This window comes from Balaenoptera borealis (assembly GCF_965194805.1).
Source record: "Balaenoptera borealis genome assembly, chromosome: 17".
Classification (NCBI taxonomy): Eukaryota; Metazoa; Chordata; class Mammalia; order Artiodactyla; family Balaenopteridae; genus Balaenoptera; species Balaenoptera borealis.
This window is the reverse complement of record NC_138876.1, coordinates 1619900-1627910: the sequence shown is the minus strand read 5'-3', so window position 1 is coordinate 1627910 and position 8011 is coordinate 1619900. Positions and strand designations below refer to the sequence as shown.

The 8011-nt window shown below is 50.9% G+C and overlaps 1 long non-coding RNA gene across 1 annotated transcript in view; it reads left to right on the top strand.

Moving 5' to 3' along the window:
- The first annotated feature begins 1160 nt into the window (after positions 1 to 1160).
- The window catches only part of LOC309614984, a 51710-nt gene continuing 44859 nt past the window's right edge, over positions 1161 to 8011 (top strand). Inside the window, exon 1 of the long non-coding RNA XR_014236488.1 lies at positions 1161 to 7699. This is a non-coding gene — a long non-coding RNA (uncharacterized lncRNA). The remainder of the gene's footprint in view (positions 7700 to 8011) is intronic.

Here is an 8011-nt window from a genome sequence, read left to right as displayed (position 1 = left end):
CTGTATCTTGGTGGGAGGCATCTTCCGAACACCTGGTCTGTGCACCGCGGAGGTGGGAAACTTCTGTCCCCACCTGCTGACCCCGAAGTGACCTCGGAAGACCTCAGCCCTTTCGCCTTCCTCATCCCCAGCCTCGGGGGCGCTCCACACAGCCCGCCCCCCATCTGTCTGAAGATGCGTCCATTCGTGGCTCCTGACGCTCCACGCTGCCCCGCTCCCTCCTCTCTCAGGCAGGGTCCCCGCTGGGCTGCTCTCCTCCATCCAACCCTGACAAGCAGGAATTCCTCAGATGCGGGGCCGGCCTGCTCCTCCGCGGGGCCCAGGTGCACTGATGCTGCAGGCGCCTCCCCACAGCTCCCTCGCCAGGCCCACACCTGCCGCCCTCGGCTTCTGCAGCCCGGCCAGACGCACTGGTGCCCCCGCCCTGCCGCCCCTGCTGCTCGGCACCACCTTCACACGGAGCTTGGATGCCGCAGTGGGGCCGGCCGAGCACCCAAGGGCGAGCGCTGTTAGGAGGAGCGCTCTGGCCTCCACCAGGGAAGGGCTGTGGGGGGATTCTCTCCTGCCCAGCGCCCACGCGGGCCCACATCCTCGGCAGACACAGGTCCAGACCCCCCAGGCGGGCATCCTCAGCTTCCAGCCTGGCCCCGGCCTGCCCTTCCAGCCGTCCTCCCACAGTCCGCCCTCACCTCCCCTCAAGCAGCACCTTCCGCCCAGACGGGGTCCCGGCTCAGCGCCTTCCAGCGCCCCCTGCCCCTCAGTGTGGACCTCCTCCAGGCCGGGGACAGCAGGCCCTTCCCACCGAGCTCCCTCCCTGCCCTGGCTGGATGTGGAAGTCTCTGGGGATGCCGGGGCCTTGACACGGTCCATTCCCCACAGCTGTCCGGGGCACGTCTGTGCTTCTCCCCAAAAGGGCCTGTGGTGCCCAGTGCAGACCTGAACCGCGTCCCGGGCACCGTCTTCACTCGTTCATTGGATTCGCGTTCACTGAGGGATGACCTCGGGCCAGGAGCTTTCGGAGCAGCTGTAGATGCCATTCCCAGACCAGCCACGGGGAGCCCGGGGGCCGTGGGGCACTGCTCGAGGGCCCCCCCACCTGGGCCTGGGGCAGGAGGGAAGACTCCGACCTGGAAGTGGTAGAGTCCAGGTCAGGCAGGAGGACCGCTCTGGAAAGGGCCGGGCACTGCCCGCTGGGCACTGGGGGGGCAGGGAGAAGACCTCGGGCCAGAAGGCGGTGGAAGTCGGGGACCAGATCGCCAAGGGTCCCAGGGCCACATTCCAGAGTCAAACAGGATCCTGAGGGCAGGACGGGCGTGGGGTTAGGACGGCCTCTCTCAAGGTCCAGGGGACGGGCGCCCAAGGAAAGAGTGCTGGCCCTTCACTCATCAGTCCCCAACAGCCACGGGCCCTGGTCTCACGACCCCTTTAGAGAGTCCCTGCGTCCCCGTGATGGGCAGAACTGTGTCGCCAAGATCCATGTGTTGAAGTCCTAACCCCCGGTACTTCAGGATATGAATGTATTTGGAGAAAAGGTCTTTAAATAGGTGATTAAGTTAAAGCGAGGTCATGAGAGCGGCCCTAATCCAGTATGACTAGTGTCCTTATAAGAAGAGGAGATCAGGACACAGACACGCACAGAGAGATGACCACGTGAGGACACAGGGAGAAGATGGCTGTCTACACGCCAAAGAGAGAGGCCTCAGGGGAACCAGCCCTGCCGATGCCTGGATCTCAGCGGCAATATCTGTGGTGGTTCATTACGGCAACCCAAGCTGGCTAAGACAGGCCCCATTCCCAAGCCTGGCCTCTCCCTCCTTGCTGAGTTGGGAATGACCTGCCTGGCTTTCACTCTCCAAAGCCCTTAGCCTCTCCCGCTGAGTCCATGCTGCCAGGGTGCTGTGGGGCTCACAGCTCTGTCCCCGGGAGGCAGTGCTCCTCAGGGGAGGGCCACCTCCTCTCCAGCACCTCCTGATCGCAGGAGGACCCTCTGTCCCCTCCCCCTACGGGCAGTTCATCCGAAGAGCAAAGACCCAACTCTATGCTTCCCATGAAAAAAACCCACTCTAAGACACAGACAGGTTAAAAGGAAAAAGGCCTGTGATGCTGACACCATCAGAAGCTACATTAACACTAGACAAAGTCGACTCCAGCGCGAAGAACAGACCCGCAGTAAGGATGGTCGTTCCACAATGGTTCTGGGGTCCCTACTCCAAGAGGACAGGTGTCCTAAGTGTTTGTGGAACAGAGCTTCAAAGTAAACGGAGCAAACCTGATGCAGCTACAGGAAAGAGACAATCTACAGTTGTACTGGGATTTCCACACTCCTTTCAGTCACTGATAGAAGAGACAAAATTGGTGAGTACACAGAAGATTTAAACAGCACCACCCCTCGCCTTCACCTGATGGGCATTTGTGGGCACGCCCCAGGGAGAACGGATTGCACAGCCTTTGTCAGCTTGCCCGGCATGTTTACCGACACAGGCTGTAGTCTGGGCCAATATATTTTAAAAGATTCACACTTGTATAAAGTGTTTTCTTTGACAAAAAAAGGAATTAAACTAGAACCTAATTAACGTACTTCTAAATTAGTCATAGAACAAATTTTTAAAAATCTAAACTGAATTTAGAAAGTGTTTTGAACTAAGTGAAAAGGAAAATACAACATATCAAAATTGATCATCACAGTAGATACAGCAAAAGCATTTGACAAAGTCCAACCTCCACCCTCATAAACACTCTCAGCAAATTAAGAACAGAAGGGAAGTTTTTCAACCTGACAAGGAGCTTCTAAAAACCCACAACAAAGCACAACTAGCAGCATGCTTGAATGGAAAGACAGGTGCATTTGCCATCAGATCAGGAGCAAGATGAGACGTCTGCTGTCACCACTGCTGGCCAGCACTGTCCTCGAAGTTCTAGCGTGTGCAGGAAGTTAAGAATGAGATAGAAAAGGCATCGAGATTGGAGAGGAAGACTTTATTAAATAAAACTGCCTTTATTCACAGAAGTCATGCATCAAATCCTATGGAATCTACAGGAAATCCAAAAAGCTAATAAGTGAGTTGAACAAGGTTGCAGGACGGTACAAGATCAATATACAAAAATCAATTGCATTTGTATATACCAACAGAGCACAACTGGAAATTAAAATATTTCTTCTTTTTAAAATTTTTATGGAAATTAAAAATTTTAAATATCATCAGCAAAATCCAAAAAACGTGAAATACATTGGAAAGATCTGACAAAAGATATGCGAGGAATGAGAAGCATGGTCTGGAGGAATTAAAGAAGCCTGAGTAACTGGAGAGGTGGAGTGAGGTCACAGAGCACAAGGTAAAACAATGTTGAGATGTCAGTTATCCCCAAATTGATCTAGAGATGAAACAGAATTCCAGCATGCTGTTCAGTAGCGGCCAATCTGCTGATTCTCTCATTCATATGGAAATGCAAGGAACCTACAATAGCAGAAGGAACTTTTAAAAAGATGAACAAAGTTGAAGGATTCATACCACTCAACTTCCAAGACTTATTATAAAGCTGCCACAAGCAGACAATGTGGTGTTGGCATAAAGACAGTTCTAGATCAGTGGAACGGAATAAAGAGGTCGGAAACAGAAACAGACATGTGGTCAATTGACTTTTGACACAGGTGCAGAGTTAATTCAATAGAGAAGTGTGCTTCTGGAACAACTAGGTATCCATGTGCAAAAAATCCATCCTCAACCCATACCATATACCATATAAAAACTAATTCAAAACAGATCACGGACCTAAGTGTTAAACCTAAAACTACAAAACTTGTAGAAGAAAACGTAATTTAGAAAATATAGAGAAAATCTCTCTTGTCTTGGGTTCAGCAAAGATTTCCTAGATACATTCATCCCTTGGTATCCGTGGGAGATTGGTTCGAGGACCCCCGCAGATGCCAAAATCCACAGATGCTCAAGTCCCTTAGTATATAAAATGGTGCAGTATTTGCATACAACTTATGAACAGCCTCTCATATACTTTACATCGTCTCTAGATTACTTATAATACCTAATACTATGTAAATGCTATATAAATAGTTGGCAGCCTGGCAAATTCAAGTTTTGCTTATTAGAACTTTATGGAATTGTTTTTGCCAAATATTTTCTATCTGAGTTTGGTTGAATCTGCAGATGGGGAACCCGTGGATGCAGAGGGTCAACTGTAGGATACCAAAAACCAAAATAGATGAATTGAATTTCCTCAAAATTAAGAACTTCTGCTCTTCAGAGGAGACAATAAGAGAATAAAAAGACAAGCCACTAACTGGGAGGAAATGCTTTCACATCACGTAACTGATTAGGGCTCACATAGAGACTATAGCCAAACAAATAAAGCGACTTAAAACTTAGGCACAAAATTTGAACATACACCTCACCAGAGAAGATATAAGGATATAAAAAGCACATGGGGGGCTTCCCTGGTGGCGCAGTGGTTGAGAATCTGCTTGCCAATGCAGGGGACACGGGTTCGAGCCCTGGTCTGGGAGGATCCCACATGCTGCGGAGCAACTAGGCCCGTGAGCCACAACTACTGAGCCTGCGCGTCTGGAGCCTGTGCTCCGCAACAAGAGAGGCCGCGATAGTGAGAGGCCCGCGCACCGCGATGAAGAGTGGCCCCCGTTTGCCGCAACTAGAGAAAAGCCCTCGTGTAGAAACAAAGACCCAACACAGCCAAAAATAAATATAAATAAATAAATTTAAAAAAAAAAAAAAAAAAAGCACATGGAAAGATGTTCCCCATCTTAGTAGAGAAATGAAAATTTAAACCACAACGAGACACCACTACAAGCCCATTAGAACGGCTCAAATTTAAAAGACCCACCGTACCGCGTCTTGATGAGGACTTGGAGCTGCTGGAAGTCTCGCCCCCGAGGGGTGGGAGGACACTTGGCAACTGGTTGAAATGACCCAGCCATTTCACCCCTAGGGACTCACCCAACAAAGGTGAAAACATATGTCTATACAGAGACCTTACACGAATCTCACGGCAGCTTTGTGTGTAATAGTCCCAAACTGGGAGCAAAACCAACGCCCCTCATCCAGCGAGTGGATCAGCAAATGGTGGTAAATCCATAAAATCAAATACTGCTCAGCAATAGAAGGAGTGAACTACTGATGCACGTACAATGTGGACGAACCTCAAATTCATTGTGCCGAGTAAGAAGAATCCAGACAAGGGTAACTGTATGTGTGTGATTCCATTAGTACAGGCTTCTATAAAATGCAAGCTGATCTATAACGACAGCAATCAGGTAGTGGTTTCACTGGCAAGGGGGAGAAGGAGAGGTTCCACAGTGGCACAAGGAAGTTTTTGGGGTCATGGATCTGCTCATTATCTTGATTTGGGTGATAATTTCACAGTGATAGGTCAAAACGTGTGAAATTGTACGTTTCAAATATGTCCAGTTTTTGGTATGCCAGTTATACCTCAACTGTTAAATCTGTTAAAAAACCAAAACCAGTGCCTGCCCAGTGTCACGTCCTGTGGCCCTACCTCCGATGCCCCAGGACTGGCTCCGGTTAGACACACGGGTGAACGTGCGTGCTGGCCCAGGCCCCATCCAGGGTCCAGGCACCCACTCCTGGCTGCCGACAGCTCGGACTTGCCCTTCGGTATTATGCCCCTTTACCTAGGGCAACCATAGCCAGTGACTGGTCAGCTCAGGGGCTGGACAATGCCCCAGTTGAGTGTCCTCAGGGCCAGAGGTGGCCCACTTCTCCTGGGACCCCACCTGTCTTCTAACATCTACACCGGCCTCCCAGCTCACAGTCTGCTCTCGGGGGCCCAGCCTAGGTCCCTGCTTGGCCGCCTCCCCATCTGCTGTCTCTCAGTGACCGGGGCTCCTAGGATGGGGAAGGCCAGAGCAGGGTTTATGGCTGGCTGGCTGGCTTTGTTTTCACGGATCTGAACGTCAAAGAAAGTGGTGCCCCTATTTACAATAGCCAAGACATGGACACAACCCAAGTGCCCACCAACAGATGATTGGCTTGAGAAGATGTGGTACATATATACAATGGAATATCACTCAGCCTTAAAAAGAATGAAATATTGCTGTGTGCAGCAACATGGATGGACCTAGAGAATATCATACTAAATGAAATAAGTCAGACAGAGAAAGACAAACATCATATGATATCACTTATATATGGAATCTAAAAAATAATACAAATGAATCTATACACAAAACAGAAGCAGACTCACAGACACAGGAAACAAATTTATGGTCACCAAAGGGAAAAGGGAGGGGGGAGGGATAAATTACGAGTATGGGATTAACTGATACAAACTCCTATACATAAAATAGATAAGCAATGAGGATTTACTTACAGCACAGGGAACTATATTCAATATCTTGTAATAACTTATAATGGAAAAGAATCGGAGAAAATATATATAACTGTATCACTTTGCTGAGCACCTGAAACTAACACAATATTGTAAATCAACTACACCTCAATTTTTAAAAAACGTGGTACTGGGGGTGGCAGGGGATAGGATGGGGGAATTTATGGTTACTTGTAGGTTACAGTCAAGGTACTAGCTTTGGTTTTGGGTAACACGTTTTGTTTTTACAAATAACTAAACCAAGTGTAATATACATGGGCCAACAGTAAGAGTGTATCATAATCAAGGATTATGATCATCTAATTCTGTGCACCAGGGATCCCCTTGAAAAAAAATTAGCAAAGATACTAAATGTTGAAGTTGTAAACGCTTCTAAATAAAATCTTTTCAACATTAAAAAAAAAAAGAAAAAAAGAAAGAAAGAAAGATGTGCCTGTGCCGGCACCGACTCCGGGCAGGGGCTGGTGACAGGTGAGGCGTGCCCAAGGATGTGGGCAAGCCCGAGTGGGGTGTGTGGAGGCGGGGAGCTCGTGTTCCAGGTGGGCAGCGGGGTCTTGGGAGGAGACACAACTCGGGGCAGACCCATGGTCTGGGGTGAGGGAGACCTGGCCACTCATCTTGGGGTGCGCTTTCGCCCCATCACTCCTTCTGATTCTCACAAAACCCTATTGAGCGATGCAGAGACCACAGCCCCATTTGAGGAGGCAGAACCCAAAGATCCATGGTGAAGCCGGGATGAAATCCAAGCAGGCCCGGAGCTCTCTCCTCTGCTTCCCTCACTCACCCACGCGGCCCAGCGCCCAGAACCCCCCCCCCCCAGGAACAGGGCGGTCCCCACGACGTCCGGGGCCAGCTCCAGCGGTGCCAAGCTGATCCTCAGCTTCTCCGTGGGCGGGAGCGTGTACGAGCTCTGCAGGCAGGTCTGCGGGATCCGGGACTTGACCGTGGGTTTGAGATGGGGCCGCAGGCGGCTGGAAGAGACACCAAGGAGGTTCTGGACTCATTTGCACGGCCACAGTCCCAGGAATGGAAGACCTGGCTGAAGCAGAGTCCCAGCGGGCAGGGGCGGACACCATCCACAATGGAGGAGTGGACTCTGGCTGCGGTGAGGCGGCGGGGGGGGGGGGGCGCTGCGGGGAGTGCGGAGCTCATTTGGGCCGGGAGGGGCCATCCCAGCTCATTCATTCACTTCTCTTGGGCTCACTGACGTTTACTGTGAGAAAAGTGAGGGATTATTCTGGGGTCAGTATCAACACTGTGAATAGGATCTGGGTCAACCTGTGAGAAAGGTCAGGGCTCAGAGTGTGACCAGGGTCAGGGGTCAGTGTGACCAGGGTCAGGGCTTAGAGTGTGACCAGGGTCATCGCTCAGAGTGGGACCAAGGTCAGGGGTCAGTGTGACCAGGGTCAGGGCTCAGGGTGTGACCAGGGTCAGGGCTCAGAGTGGGACCAGGGTCAGGACGCAATGTGTGACCAGGTCAGAGGTCAGCCTCTGCTGAGGATAGGGCACAAAGCCATGGACATGGAAGCCTCCCACCCACCATGTCCCACCCTCAGCCCCCGCTCCCCCGTCTTCACAGCTGACTCCTCACCAGGCCTTGCTTCCCGGGTGCCGTCAGTACAGCCCATCTGACGGG